This window comes from Choloepus didactylus, chromosome 19 (genome assembly GCF_015220235.1).
Source record: "Choloepus didactylus isolate mChoDid1 chromosome 19, mChoDid1.pri, whole genome shotgun sequence".
Lineage (NCBI taxonomy): Eukaryota > Metazoa > Chordata > Mammalia > Pilosa > Megalonychidae > Choloepus > Choloepus didactylus.
Genome location: NC_051325.1, coordinates 20,929,233 through 20,945,821, shown reverse-complemented (window position 1 = coordinate 20,945,821; position 16,589 = coordinate 20,929,233). Strand labels below are relative to the sequence as shown.

At 42.5% G+C, this 16,589-nt stretch overlaps 1 protein-coding gene across 2 annotated transcripts in view; it reads right to left on the bottom strand.

Annotated features, from left to right (window-relative positions):
- TASP1 (taspase 1) overlaps nt 1–16,589 on the bottom strand; it is a 656,132-nt gene that overhangs the window by 273,691 nt on the left and 365,852 nt on the right. The gene's annotated exons all lie outside the window — the stretch shown is intronic.

Below are 16,589 nucleotides of genomic sequence, written 5' to 3'. Positions count from 1 at the left end.
GAGTCATCTATGTTGTTGCATGTGTCAATAGCTTCTTCTTTTTTTATTGCTGAGTCGTATTCCATTGTATGGCTGTTCCATAGTTTGTTTCTTTATTTACCTGCTGAAGGACACTTGAGTTGTTTCTAGTTTGGGACAATAATGAAAGAACTACTAAACATATTCATATACAGATTTTTGTGTGAACATAACATTTCATTTCTCTAGGATAAATACCTAGGAGTGGGATTGCTGGGTCATGTGGTAACTGTATGTTTGACTTTATAAGAAAAGAATTTAGTCATTCACCATTAAGTATGATGGTAGCTGTAGGATTTTTGTAGACGACCACTATCAGGTTGAGGATGTATCTTTCTATTCCTTGTTTGATGATAGCTTTTATCATGAATGGATGTTAACATTGGTCAAATGCTTTTTCTGCATTTAGTGATGTGGTCATGTGGTTTTTCTTCTTTGATATACTGGATTTACATTGATTTATTTTGAAAGAGTGAATCAGCCTTGCATTTGCTGGATAAGCCCCAGTTGATTATTGTATATTATTCATTTTATACATTGCTAATTCGGGTTTCTAAAATTTTGCGGTGGATTCTTGAATCTCTAAGAGGGATATTATTCAGTATTTTTCATTTCTTGTAGTAATTTTCTCTGATTTTGCTATCAAAGAAATACCTCATAAAATCAGTTGGGAAGTGTTGCCTTTTATTTTCTGGAGGAGTTTTGATGTTATATCTTCTTTAAATGCTTAGTAGTTATGCCTCTGAAACCATCTGTGCCTGATTTTCTTTTGTGACGCTTTTAAACTATGGATTCAATTTCTTTAAAAGTTCTAGGATTATTGAGGTATCTATTTTGTCTTGGATATGTTTTGGTAGTTTGTGATTTTCAAAGAATTTGTTCACTTATTCTGGATTACTGAGTTTATTTGCATTGAGTTGTTCACAGCATTCCTTTATTATTTTTTAAGGTCTCTAGGCTCTATATTAATATTTCTTCTTTAACTCCTAACTTCGGTAATTTGTCTCCTTTGAGGCCTTTCTTATTTTCTAGTAGAAGCATTTTAATTCATAAATTTCCCTCTAAGTACTGCTTTATATGCATTTTCTAATTCCCTCTGCTTGTTCCCTCTGCTTCCTCATTCTCTGTTTCCACTTTCCTGCCTTCTTTTTGGTTATTGAACATTTTATGGTATTCCAGGACATTTTATCCAAGTCTCAGATAGACATTCCCAACAAACCAGTTGTGATGTCCTCCAGGTTCAAGAAACAGTGCAAAATAGCAAAAACATTCAGGAGTTTCGTGCTTTACAAAAACCCATCACATCAACATTTTAATGTACAAAACAACAGGAATAGGATAATTATTCACATCATCAAAGGATTTATTTAAAGATTCTATAGTGGAGCATCCAGTCACCCTTTTCTAATAAAAGCACCTCTGTTTTCTTTTGAAGAATCACTTCTGCACCATTCATAATTCATGTGTGGGTTATATGAACTTACACTCTTTAAGTTTTTGTTAAAGCCACTTTGAGGATATTGTTTTGTGTGTGTTTGTCACTTGCAATGAAAGAGTTCTGGTGATGAATACAGATTCCTGTAAATAGGATACTATATAGTGCTTTTAAGTAGTTTTTTATTTCCTTCCCTATTGTAACATTCCATGACACTAGTCTATAAATTCCACAAGGACAAGGCTTGTGGCTGTCTTATTCACCAGACACATATCTGTGTCCAATAAATATGTGTGGAATCAATGAAGGGTCTCTAGTCTCTAACTTAGGTTGGTTTGCGTCAGGTTTCAAATGGGTTGGTTGACTTCCTGAAGGTAAGAGGCTGGTATATGTTTCCTTATGCCCATCCCACTGGAGAGATGGCTCCGAGTGGTCTGATCTGCATGTGATTCATGAAGTCACTTCCTCCCTTGGGCCACAGCCAACAGTGGGCACTCATTGGCCGTGTCCCTGGAGACCACAAAAAGTTTCAGGCCATCATGGAAAATTTCTGGCAATATTATTTGTTGATTTCAAAGTAGAGATTCGTTACTTCAAAATTGTACTAGTATGTGATTTTCATCTGTGAAAGTCTATACACGTATGGAGGGCAGCTTATATAATTTGTAGTACCCAGTGCTACACAAATGAAATATGTGAAAATGTGGAACCCTTGTTCAAAAAGTAGTGGAAAAAAAGTGCTGTTAAAGTTGCAAAAAAATGTAAAGTTTTCTCCTCTCTCTTCCAGGGTCTCTCCCTGGCGTTTTTCATTTAACGTTGTTCTAAGTAAAGAAAAATCAAAGTTTTAAATTATTAGCATGAATTTTACCATCTTTATATTGTGCAACACCAGTATTAAATGCAACTATAAGAGCATTTAAGTCATGTGAGAAATCACCAAAATTACATAATTTGTAGGTCAGAGCTTGTGCATGCATATGTATTTTGTTCTTACCAGAAGAGTGAAAAATGCTATATAAAACTAAATCGGCAGTTTTTATTTCACTTCTTCATATGCTTACATTCTTCTAACACTCTCTATTGGGCTTACAGATGGGTAAGGAAGGATTGAAAGGAAAAGGAACTAGATGGCCCTCCTTTCCCTTTCCTTCTGCATAATCATTTTTAGCATAAGTGATTGGCCCATACAGGGATATGATACGGTTTCTTGATTGTTCAGGTTTCTTACGATGCTATGTTTTTCTTTCTGTGTGAATTCAAAGCAAGTTCTGGTTCCACTGGGAAGTGGGGCCCTTTGGGGCTGTCAGGGCCCCAACTTGCTCAGCTCTAGATAGAACACACTTTGAGTCTCACCAAACTCCCATCCGTCCTGGACCCACCAGAATTCTGTGCTCATGGAGCATCACTAACTCTGTATGCAAATAGAGCAGCAAAACAAACGCAGACACGCCTATTGCATGTCTCTATTCTGCTCAGGATGTAAATGCTCCATTGCCCCATCAGATGTCACCTACACAACACAAGTTCAAAAGATAAAATCATTAAGAATTTCAGGATGACCACAGCAGGTCATTCAAGCAAGACGGGCCCCAGGCAGCTGCACAAGTCTCATGCTCGTGAAGCCAGCCCAGAATAGGGTAATTCTGCATTTTCCGTTTGTTTCATTGTTCTATCAACATTTGGCTCCCTGGGAAATCTGCAGAATCAAGTGTGACATTTGCGATTATTAACTACTTGACAGGGGAGAGGAGAGAAATTTAAAGCAAATGTGTTGGAGTCACACCTGATTAAAGATCCATCCAGAGCAAAGATAAAAGCACTTGGAAAGTATAACATGAACAACAGCAAGATTAGATTTGATCCCAAACATTTTGGGAACAGTCAGTTGTAGTAAAGATATACCTGCTCTCCAAAACATAAACTGAAATAAAAGATATTCACATTTTTTCCACCTGCTACCAGCGTACACCTCCTTTTTAAAAGGCATAGTTGATATTTCATACCTAAGCTATGAAGTTCAAAGTTAAATGGCTTCGTGGTATAATAGGATTGTTGTCCTTGTGAAAAATAACACCTCACTGTTGCATCAACAAGAAACAAATCTTTAAGGTAAATTAAAGAAAATATGCCCTTTAAACATTATAAAAACTTGTTTCATTTTTACTATTTTTGCAATCTTAAAAATGTCATCATACACTTACCTTCTTCTTAAACAGAGTGAACTGATTCCTATTTAACCTTTCCTTGAGGATAAGGATTACCATGTTGAATATAAGTTATCATACTTTCCACTGGATTTAACTAACATTTATTCCGGAGCATTTATGGACAGGGATTATGCCAAAGGCAATGGCCCTTGCTATTTGGTGTTTATGAGCCAGTTTGAGAGGTAAGGCAGAAGTGTAAATAATCATATTCCATGGAAAAACATGACAAATGCTATTATGTAAATCTAAATGAGGACCTTGTGAACAAAAGAGAGCAAGTGTGAGAGCTTCATAGGGGTTTGAAATGGGTCTTGAAGGATGTATTGAGATGGCAAGAAAGGCTGTGCCACGCTAAGAAATTCACAGGTCGAAACAGAAATTCAAGGAAGTGAAGTAGTACAGGGTGTTTTGTTGGAATCACAGTTGATATGCTTGACAAGAGACAGAACAATGTAGAACATTGAACTTGTATCTACAGATGATGGGGAGTCATGGAAGGCTTTGTAATAGGGGACGACATCAGACTCGCACTTTAATGCAGCAAAGCATTTTGAAATGTGTAGGACTGTTTGTACCTATAGAAACCATTACATCATTATGTATTCTTTTAACTGATTTTTATAAGTTTTTCTGTCACCTTTCTCTCTTTCTGTCTGCCATCTATCTCTTCTAGATGCTATCAGGATACATGACTCTAGCCATATCCTGATCGTACTTGCTACTAAAATTCTACTTTTAGTCCACTAAAAACTAGGAAACTAAATAATCAAAATTATTATACTTACATTTAAATGAGCATAAATAGGCTAAAGAAATAGATTGCGATTTCCTATTTTACTGAATTGTTTACTGTTTCGCTTAGTAAACGGCAAAGATTCATCTAAGAGTAAAGTTCATAGGTCCAAAATCCGATGAAGATTAAGATTTCTAAAGGAAACTTCTGGTTAAAAATAGTGGAATTGACCATGCCTATCTTTTCTTCCTATCCAAATCCCATTAAAATGTCAGGCAAGGAATTTTTAAAAACAAATTAACTGACAAGGTCAAAGAGAATGAGAAACAATTTGGCATAAATGCTTTCAACAAATTTTTGGAAGGTGAGAAGTGGACAGAGGAATGAATGGTAATTACCTTGGCAGAATGAAGAAAGAGGAAAGCCAATTGCTTACAGACAAGTGGGAACAGAGCTGCTTCACCCTGCAGAACCTCTGAGTTGCTTGGTGTTTATAAGCAACAAACATCCCAGAAGGAAGGTAAGAGCAGGGCCCATTGTGGAAAAGGAGATTTGTTGAAATCCCCCCACATCACGGCTGGGCCCATCAAGTCTCTCCCATCATGTGCATCCATGAAGCAACCCTTTCCCTGGTTCACGGCAGGCAGTTGGAGGTTTATTCTTTAGAGTAACTGAGCAGGCCCAGAGAAAAGCAGTGATGAAGCAAGGGTGATATAAAAGTCTACATGTTATTCTGTGGACTCTCTAATCCTCCTTCCCCACCCTGCTTCCAGAACTCCTCTTACCCACGCACGTGCGTCCACATGCAGTCACACACGCATGCTAGCAGGACATCCAGGTTCCCTCTAAACAGCCCAGAGAAAAGTCTTGTAGATAATAGCATTTGAGAGCCCTTCAATGAATCCAGTCAATGAACCCAATCACCTTACGGTGAAGTTCACAGAGAAGCCACATCCATGGTCACAGTGTGCCCTTCATAATGCCTCATTTTTGAACCTAAATGGATCACTAGATATTTGTGAAAAGTCTCCAACATGAAAGCTTGAGGTCAAACAAAAAGAAATAGAGTTAATGCAGGAATTAATATCATTAATATTCTCAGATAGATAAGAAAAGATATTTCATCCAAACAAGAAGAGGTAGTTATGAAAAATGAGCACTTAAAGAGCCAAAAAGAATTCTTAGAAATAAAAAATATGATTGCTGACATTTTAAAAAGCTTAATATTATATTATATTATATGCACACCAAGGTATAACTGAGAAATTTCAGCACCTAATTTCAGGTTAAGGAGAAGATCCTAAAAGCTTCTAGCAAGAATAAACAGTTTACATTTTATATGGGAATGAAAAAGCTGCCAGCCTTCTCAGGAGCCATAGATTCCATATGACCCTGGAGAAATGCTTGCAAAATCCTGTGGGAGAAGGAGGTTGCAATGAGGGCTGGCTTCATGGGTGTGTGACCTCTGGAGTTGAATGGGGTCCTGAACTCAGAAGGGGACCTCAGACTTGGGGTTAAGGCTGTGGTCACCACCTTGAAATGCTTAATAATTATATCTGTACATTAGAGTTTTGTAAGTGAAGTCTGATGGGACACTGGTGCCTGCCCTGGGAGAGCGTTGGCTCAGGGCAAGTCCTCCCCGCTACAGCCTCCTTGCCTTTCTGGCACTGGTTCTTGGTTCTTGACCATCTACTCCTCCACCCGTGCCCAGAGACCGCTGCCATCCTCTGCCCCTGGCAGGAGCCTAGGCACCGACGCAGGGAGAGTTGGGGTTAAGCGCACATACCCACATACTTAGGGTGTAAGTATATCGACATTACACCTACAAGGATGCACCCTCACACCACAACTATCCCCATGCCTGAAGGAGAGCAACATCAAGTAGTAAATAAAAACCACCACCATGGTTTGAGAGACTGCAAATGAAAGGAAAAGGTTTTTTCCTGCTGTTTGACAAAAGGGTCCCACACTGCCACTTTGCACAGGGCCCTGGAAATTACGTAACCAACCCTGGTTTCAACTTAGCAAACTACCACTCAAGTGGGAGGGTAAATTAAAGCCTTTGTAGAAATGGAAGGATTTGACAATTACCTTCTGTGTTCCCTGTTTTAGGAAATTGCTGGAAGATGGGCTTAAGCCCAAGAAAGTGGAAGACATAGGATCCAGGAAAGGCAGCATCTGATACAGGAGGATGGTAAAGAGGAGTCCCAGGAGGGCAGCAGGACTGGAGACTAACCAGTCCAGAATGGAGCAAGAAGACAAAGACTTTCAGAAAGGAAACCTCCAAGAAAGAAAGAAAAATAAAGCTCAACTAATGGGTCATCTGATATACTCGAGTGCTTGGAAAAATTATTGCTAGGTATTTGACAGGTCTACTGGAGCACATGGAAAATATTCTAGTGATACTTACATAGAAAATTACATAAACAAAAAAGAAGCAATTATTAACTCAAGGGAGGAGAAACAGTTGCTGAAGAAAAGAAACAAAATCAGAGAATACCACTTGAATCACCAATGAACATTTATGCAAACACTTACTACTAAGTAATAAAAAAAATACTGTAAAATAAATCTATTGGGAGAATGGTGGAAGGGAAATTGGGAATGGAAGACAGGTGGAAGATAAAGAAGTTTTCAACTACCATATTAGGAATGATAGGTATTGTCTACAAAAGATAAATAAATTAAATGGTAGAAGCATATTATTTTGAAATATGAAGGTAAATACCAGGACACTAAAATGCCTTCTAATGTTAGAGGAGACCAGACAGCAAGGAGAAGTGGGGAAGGGAGCTGAATAAACACACAGACGTGCACACACACATGCGCACACACACACCTTTTAGTAAAAGTTTATTTTTTTAATTTTGTGCATTTGTTTCATACACTTTAAAACTGCTTTTAAAATTATCTTTAAAAGGAGCATTATTTGCAGGGGTGGGGGATGGATCTATATGTCCCTATTTTGTGAGATCCCTCTAGGATTGTACAGTTTTTACTCAATTATCCAGAACCTTCAGAAAGTAATTCCCGATGGATAATTGAGTTCTCTGATTAGATGACGGTTAACTGCTGTAAACATCACAACTTGTAAAACAACAACTATTTTGGAATAAAATCTTTTTAAAAGAAACTGTAATCATATCCCCTCCCTTCCCACCACCAAGTTTGTTAAACCGAGTAGAAAGTAAGAGTATAAAGGCTCCTAACAAATATAATATATTTTAGAGCATGAACTTCGGAAATCTGCTTTGGTGGTTCAGAAACCCCTTTGTGTGGCCTTGCTCCCTACACTCTGGTTAAATTCTAGAAAGTTAACCACCCAATAAGTGACTGCTTGAGAAGCGAGATTTTTGTTTTGTACCACAAAAGCTCAACTATGAATATTACCAAAGATAAAAAGAACAAGTGCTTCTAACATTGGTTGATTTTATGTTGAGGTTCTGATGTGGATTCTTGGATTCCAAGGTTGGAAATTCCTGGTTTTGATGAGTCTTTTCCAAGCCCCATCCTAACTCCTGGATCATAGACTGACATCAGGCATTGGATTAACATCCAGCCAGCCACAATTTCAACCAGAAAAGGCAGTAATCCAGCTAAGTGCTCCAAGGAGAACCCACAACCGGATTTGGGGACGTAGTGGAATTTTTGTCTTATGAACAGAGGCACCTGTGGTCTAAGAGTTTCTTTGCATCTTCTAAGTTCAAGTTAAAATGAAAACTGTCTTATAGAGGATGTGGGACCCTGTAAGCATCCACCAAGAACGAGGAGGATTTCCTCTCTGGGAGTTTTAAGAAGAAAAGAAGTTCCAGCATGTCTGGAAGTGTACAATCTCGGCCAGAGGCAGAGGAAGCCTCAGAAAGACTCTCCAGGCCCCTCCCACCTCGTGCGTCTCTGATTTTCATTTTCTCAGACACCAAGGTCATTGCCAGCTGTGCGAATAGCCAAGTCTAGACCTTGCTGTTTGAAGTCAGGCTGCTTGCGTCACACAGGTCCACATTCCCAAAGCTTTTCGTTTCCCTCCCTCACTGCCACCCCCTGAACTTCAGACCTCACTGGATTTGGTGACCTGACAACTGCCCTTTACATAGGGATTTGTATTGTAAATTGCCACTAAGAGGCCTCCGATACCTCTTCCTCACAAATTTATGCTGTCGTGGTTTTCAGACAGAAACTGGCGTGTTCACATATGGCAGGCTTGGCGGCTCATCAGGCAGGTTATATTAACTTGGTCGCCAGGTGGTAACCATATTATTTCATGCTTCTTGGTAACTTTTGTGCAACACAATTACCTCTGACAGTTCTTGAGTGGGGCAGCAATTTTCAGCAAATGTTTTCAGTAACCAGAGGCAAGCAGGAAAGGAAACATGAGTGCTTCAGTTAAGCTTTGAGCGCGGTCTGACAGCTCTTCGGCACCTCGGTGGTGTTATAAATAGGAATTCCTACGGAAATTCAGCGCACATGGAAAATACGGAAGGGGGTTGAGCAAGGCCAATGGTTTCCACTGTATTTAAGAAAGAATTTGTGCTTATGCAAGATAATAAATGCTATCATGATTAAGTTCTTCCCAGCTCCAGAATAGAGTAGGTTGCAAGACTTTCCTTTTGACAGGGCTTCACGCTAAGGATGTTTTGTCCTCCTCTACCCTAATTCCTCATTGCAAAGAGTGTGACATTCACTTATGGGACTTGCTTGAATTTACAGTCCCCTCTGCATTCCTCGAAGTTATTCAGGAAGACATAGCCCAATTCATCTTCCAGGTATTGGTTTCTAGTCTCAGGAAAATGATACTAAGTCTTTACAGACAAAATCTGTTCTTACAGTGTGAGAATATGAAAGTCAATTGCTTCATCACACTTCCCACCACCAACACACACATGCACCCATATGCACACACTCACACACATTCATGAAACAGCCAGGTTCTAAGAAAACACAAAGTACTTGCAGTCATGCACCACAGGAAAGGAAAATGATTTTGCCATTCGGATGCAAAATCATCAGGTGGTAAGGGGACTGATTACACATTGTTGATAAATCTACAGGACTGGTGGGGTTAAACATGAGGTCGTGTGGCCACAGCCACATCTCAGAGAACCTACTGTGACTCACACTGCATTGGCCTGGTGCAGAGTAGAACTTCCTTCAGTGTACCCAAGAGAGGAGTCTACCCTTTGCTCTGATTTCATTAGCAATGTGCTACAGGCAAGGTTTCTTTTGATCTCCCATGACAGATACATGATATCATCAGCTCTAAATCAAGCCACATTTTCACTCTCTCCCTAAAACTGGTCTCATTGCCGAGGACACCACCAGCTAATTTGCAGCATGTTGCAGATTGCAGCATCTCCTGACACCATCATTTCTCACCTTGTTTGCTTACCAACCACTTTGTCAATAACACTTGGTGATTTTTTTCCCTAGACTCAGAAAAAAGGATTTAAGCTTTTCCTGTATGTCTCATCTACACTAAAGATTGACATTTGGCCGTCACCACTTTTGAACTTATTCCTCATGTATCTTCAGGGCTTTTGTCCTTTTCTTTTTTGTGACCTCTGAGGTCTCTTTTTCTCCCCTCTAACATCACCCTGCTCTTCTCCTGATGACGGCCCCTTTAGTGAATCAGTTAGATTCTTCTACCTAACGAACCACCCAAGACGTCATGGATTAAAACTATTTATTTCTCAAAATCCTATGCACAGCTTGGGTGCTTATTCTCATCTGGGATGGCTTGACTTGGCTGTCTCACACATCTGTGATCACACGGTGGATCAGCGGGTGGCTGATATTTTAGGATGGCAACAGTCATGTGTCTGGCTGACTTGGGCTGTTCATTCACATGGTGGACACAAGAGAGCGCAAGAAAGTGTGCGACACCTCTTGAGGCCCAGGCTCAGAGCAGGCTTGTGCTCACTTCTGCCACACTTTATGTATTAGTGCATGTCACAGGCAAGTCTAGGTATCAACAGGTGAGGAACTAGATGCCACCCTTCTAAGGGAGAGGCTGCAAAGTCACACATAAGGTTAGAAAGATGTCGTAGCCGTTTTAGCCATCAAAACCCAAGACAGGGCTCCACCCCCACCCCCTCCCCTGGGGCACATATTGCAGGTCTGGATGAGTCGTTTGTTTTTGCATTCGTTTTTACTTTTAGCTGTTTCTAGGATACTGCCTACCATGTGTATTAAGATGAGCTGTAAAGGAGCTTTCCTTTATGATCAGAGGCCCTGGAACCTGGTAGAGACAGATTCCAGCAGAGGCTGGGGCAGGCCCTCAGGGCACTGGACACCAGCTTCCAAAGTACGAAAATATTCTTCCTTCTTGAGGTGCTCAAAGCCACAATGGCTGTGCAAGTCAAAGCCATAACCAATGCCACCCAGCCTTGCTGGAGGTGCCAGCGTGAGTTCACCTTGCCAGCTAAGAGGGCAATCCCAGCCTGATGCATTTGTGGAACTCCTGACCTTCAGTGATAATTTCTGGCTCATGCTTTCTCTACTTTTAAGTTTAGAGATTTCACAAGAGACATAAAAAGTTGCGGAAGGCAACCTTTTGGGGTGTCTCACTGGATGAAATCACATGTGGGGCTCCATTGGAAGGGGCCGTGGGGATGGGTGGGTGGGTTGCATGTGCCAGGACAGTGCCTCCCAATGACGTGTGTGTTGGGGGGAGAAGGTACCCACCCAGCTCAGGTCACTTCTTGCCATTTCCAAAAACCCATCTGGTGTCTGGATCAGGAGAACACAGAGGATGTGCCTGGCAGGTTTACAGAAAGGAATGTCTCGAGAAAAGAAAAAAAAAAAGCACTTTGCTAGCAAAGCCTCTAGGAATGGAGCCTTCTTCTGAGGAAATATTGTAACATGGCTCAGATGCTGAAGTGTCAGAGAAGGGTCCTGTCCAGTGGGGGCAAAAGTCCCTTTGCTAGCCTTTCTTACCTCCAGCAGATTCCTGCTTGGTAACATTCCTGCATGAGTGGGCAAAACCAGAAATTCCACTTCCAATTTTCTCTGCCCACACACAGGTTTTAAATCACTTCAGGCAAGAGGCCAATATCAGATAAGCCTGGAGGCCTGCATGGGGGGACAGAACCTCAACCAAAACAAACCACTGCCACACTCACCCACCTCTCCCCTGGGAGAAGACAGACTCAGCAGCACCCGGGGCAGCAACATTTGGCTCTTGGAAAATGACCCTGTTTGGGCCTCATTCCTCAGGTACTTGATTTTGGGCTCTAGAGACAATACTGAGTTCAGTTTTTACCCACGAAATTTTCTGAATCCAGAGGCCAAGGAGACTCCCAAGCCATACCCGGACCAGAGGACAAAAAAAAGCCATCCATCTACTTTCCTTCTATCTGTTTCTCCTGCTGGTTCAGTTCCATGGCTTGGGGGCAGCAGACATGGACCCAAGTAACTGGTTCCCGCTTTAGTTAAGTTAGTAGGAAAGTGCCCCTTCTCTGAAGATGGCCTTCCCCTGTCCTGAGATGCAGGGGTCTCTGAATCAGACCCTCATGCTCCTCTCAGGCCTCAGTGAATTGCACTCCACCTTCTGTATGGCTTTACCCCTACCGTGTCTTTCCCCTTTGGCTGTCTCCCATTTGCAAAGCATCAGCTCTGGGTCTCCCAACAGATGGATGTGGTCAATCTGTAGGAAGAAAGGCTTTAGGGACTCCAACAAATGGGGTCATTCCCCACAGAATCCAGAACCTGGGAGGATTCCCAAGCAGACCTGGAAGCCCCATTGTTGAGGCCCCTTGCTGGAGCTAGGAAAGACTCTTTGTCTGCCCTCTTTACCACCCGGCTTCTGCACCTTTCCAGATCGTCACCTTACTAAAGGATGACCTCTTTTTTAGCTCCTCCACTTTCCAGTGTCCTCCATCCTCCCTTTTCTCAACTGCTTCAGCCCAGACTGATTCCGTCTTTCTTTGTTTTTCTAAAGAGTATTCTCTTTTTGGTATTCAGTTGACTTGTTGATTGGGTGACACTAACAGAAGTCTCATCTTGTGGAAGTAGCCTTGGTCTTGACCTTCAGGCTTTAGGAGATAGGACCTGGAGATGACCTTACACAGTGTCTGGAATGTTCACACACACACACACACACACACACACACACACACACCACACACCTGCCCAAATGGGATTCCCAGATTTAAAGTTTTCTTCAATACAACATTTAGAATCAAACTTTTTGATTCTATTTAAAGGGCTCAATGAACTTAGGTAAATACAGGCAAAGGGGAGAGGTGGATATCTACATAATGAGATGGGGATGGGAAGTTGGGAGAAGAAAGAGGGATGTTATGGATTGAATTGTGCCCCCCACCCCCTGACATGTTCAAGTCCTCAACACTGGACCTCTGAATGGATCTTATTTGGAAACAAGGTCTTTGAAGGTAGAATTAGTTAAGATGAGACAAAACTGGATTAGGGTGAGTCCTAATCCAATATGACTGGTGTCTTTATAAGGAGAGGAAATTTGGACACAGAGAGACAGAGAGAGAGAGAGAGACGGCCATATGACGGAGAAAGAGATTGAGTTTTGCCACAAGCCAAAGAACTACCTGGATTGCTGGCAAGCCACCACAGCTCTACAGACTTGGGAGGAAGCATGGCTTTGCCAGTACCTTGATTTCAGACGTCTAACATCCTAACGAGGCAATAAATTTCTGTTGTTTTCAGCCAACTGGTTTGTGGTACTTTGTTAAGGCATCCCTAGAAAACTAAGACAAGGGGAAAGAGATTTTTCATTTTAAATTAGAAATTCTTAGTATTTAGCAGAAAGTTCTGCTTGTAGAGATCTGGGATAGAACCAGCCTTCTACCCAGGGGAGGTTTTCTGGAATGATCTTCTTCTCTCAAAGATCTCCTGGCTGCACTTGGCGACATCCCACCTTTAGAGGAGAAAATGTAAGATTAGCCTCTGGGTGAACACAGCTTTAAGACATGTTCATGGTGGGGTGGGGGGCAGGGGTATCAAATCTGAAGGGAGAACCCCCTGAAGCCAAGTTCTACAGCATCCTTTCACCTCCTTCTATCATCCTCAAAGGCCGACTTCCTCACGTGCCCCCAGCCCTTCTCCATCCTCTGACTCGCCCTGTGTCTGCTCCACCAAGACTCACGCCATGGCTGACACTGATTAATGGGCCACGGCAGCCTCCAGGATTTCTTTTGGCTTGAGATGTAGCAAGGCCCGGAAACTTTCAGAATCCTGCTGCGCTCAGTTCCATGGAGGGAAATCAGGCCTCACACAGGTAAGTGTGTCTAGCAAAGCCGGCCACCCCCACACCCAGTCCACCTCCCCATCTCCCCAGGGACACTTGCATTTACAGATTCATCAGGCTGGACTCCTAGGGACATTAACCTACCCCGACTCCACCACTGAAAACCTGGCAGAAATTATTTCTTCTTTTTTTTTTTTTATTATTATAAAGGCAAAACAACCATATTACAGAAAATGAAGAAATCAGAGTTAGAGATCATCATTCTAGATCCAGCCACCCTTACCCAATTATTCTTATTCCTGTTTCGTCTTTATTTTACACATATAGATTTTTTTTTTTTTTTTGTAATAGCCATAATCAGAACATAGGGAATTCTGTTTGCTGCCATTTTTCTCCACATCAGCTGCTGCTTCTGACTCGTTAGGCCTTTGGGCTCTGGAGTCCACCACAGGCAGCACAGGGCCCCATCTGAGAGTCAAGCCCCACGGAGCCGGCTTAGGAGGCGATAAAGAAGGACAGACCTGGTGGCCACTCTCCTTCCCCTTACAGGTCTAAGATGTTCTGGATCCCCCATAAGGCCCCAGGGGGAAGCGCACTGACTGCTGAGCTGAACAGCCCCTTGTGTATCCAGTGTCAGGGTCCCAGCCCTGCTCCTGGCAGGTCTCCGTTTTGCAAGAGGGAGGTCTTGCACGCACCTTTTTCCTGTTGAGTTACACAAGGCTGAGGCCCGCAGAATAGAGCCTCCAGTGTCTCCAAGGATGGACCTTTGGACCAGATTCAGTGGGTGGACCACTGGGCACTTGTTAGCCCAGCCAAGCCCATCAGTTGCACTGCTTCCCCAAACCCGGTGGGTTTTCCTGACTCAGCCCGACGCTGGAGTGGGGGCAGCTGGGGATGTGGAACAGGACCCCGGCGGACCCCACTGCCACCACAGGCTCCTCAACGCTCAGTTGGTCCCTTTACGTAAAACACTCACCTCCCTCCCAAACCATAAAAAATGAATGAAAAGTGGGGCTGTTTGGGCAACATGCGGCCAAAAGAAACCTTGGAGGCAGCTTGAGGGCTACTGCCCATACACCAGGGGCCATGTTTCCAAACACAAATATTAACCTTGGCAATCTGGCTGACGCCTGCCTCATGACTTGGACTGTGCTTTTTGAATCATGTTTAAATTAGGGAAGAGAGAGATGAGAAAAAAAAAAAAGATACAAAGTCTCCTGGAACAAAGTGAGCTTTGATTTCCAGACAGTGTTTAACTGGTACTAGTGTTTTAAATCTGTCCTGCTCTGTGAACTTCTTGAGCAGAAAGGATTGTGTGGGTAAATCCCAGCAACTCTTCCTCAAGTTGCAAATATGAAAATAAATATATGTCAATGCCTGGATTCTTGGTAAAGATGACAAAAGAATTCAACTGACCACTAATCCCCAAAAATCAATATTTGATGCCTCGGGAATCAACTTCACAAAGCCTGGAGATTTTGCTTGCACCATAACCTTCCCCCGTTGAGCCCACTACCAGTGAAAAGGCATCTAAACTCATCAGCCACGCCAAGTCTGCAGAGGCCCCTCCCATAGTGCAGCTCAGGTTCCAGGAGGTAACTGCACCCAGGTACAGCAGAGGAGGGTCTTCTGGGGGAGCTCATTAGAGCTCCAGCCTTTGACACAGTGGGTGAGCCCATGGAATCATGCTGGCCCCAGAGAAGGAAGAAAAATAGGATGTGCATCTGTTAAATCACTCTTTTTGTGGTTTGTGCACTAGTTATGCTCCTTGTTATGGAATGAATTGCACACACATACACACACACAAAGATATTGTTTAAATCCTAACCCCCAGTGTTGTGGCTGTGATCCCATTTGGAAATGGGACCTATGAAGTTGTTGTTAGTTACAAATGACACCGAACTGGATTAGGGTGGGCCCTTAATCCAATATGACTGGTGTCCTTATAAGGTGGGGAAATTTGGATACACACACACAGAGATGGCCATGTGATGGAGGAAGAGATTCAGTTATGCCATCAGCCAAAGAAGGTCATTGCAGCAAGTCACCACTAGAACCCTACACACTTTGGAGGAAGTCTGGCCCTGCTGACATGTTGATTTCAGATATCTAGCATCCAGAACTCTGGGGCGATAAATTTCTGTTGTTTTAAGCCACCTGGTTGGTTGTACCTTAGGAAACTCAGACACTGCTCAAGCTCCTTAGAAGGTGAGGTCCTTTTCCAGGAGGGCATTTCAACATACACCATTTGAACCAATGACCCTTAAGCAATAATCAGGGACATATGTCTTCCAATCTTAACCACTCCGACATTCAAGTGTTTTCATACAAGTAGAAATTTGAAAACAACCAAAAAAGTGAATTGGCTGAATACATTACATACAAGCAAGTAACATGTGGCCATTTAAAATTATGTCTCAAATAATTTGATGTGAAAAGTGTTGACACGGTAAATGAGAAAAGGTTACAAAGCAGTATGTATGGTATGATACTAAAAAGGCTTCAAAACTGTGTACAGTATGATATTGTTTTTATTTAAAATTGTATGTGTGTTTCCTCATTCAGAGATGGGGGGAGCCCTTCTTTGCCTGCCCCCACATTCAGGCTAGCAGCTTCCTCCGACTCCCTGGCTTTCTCAGGAGGTGCTGCAGAGTGTGCACCATCAAGCCCACTTCCCAAACTAGACAGGGGGGCTGACCGTGACGGCCACACCGACACCCAAGCGGATGGGGGTCACTCTGCCTCAGAAACCTAAAACAGAACCTTCCCCTTTCCTGGCCTTTCAGATCTGCTTCCCCAGGGCCACAAACCCTTTTCCTGATTGAGACATGTCCCACCAGCTCCTCTTCTTGCTTGTTCCAGTTCAGTTGCCTCGATTTGAGCAGCTAAAAGTGGCTACCTTTTACTCCATTTGGCTCAATTCCTTGTATTTATTAAGGTGTCATCTAGACCCCTGAAAAGGAAGAAGGGTGAGTGGTAGAC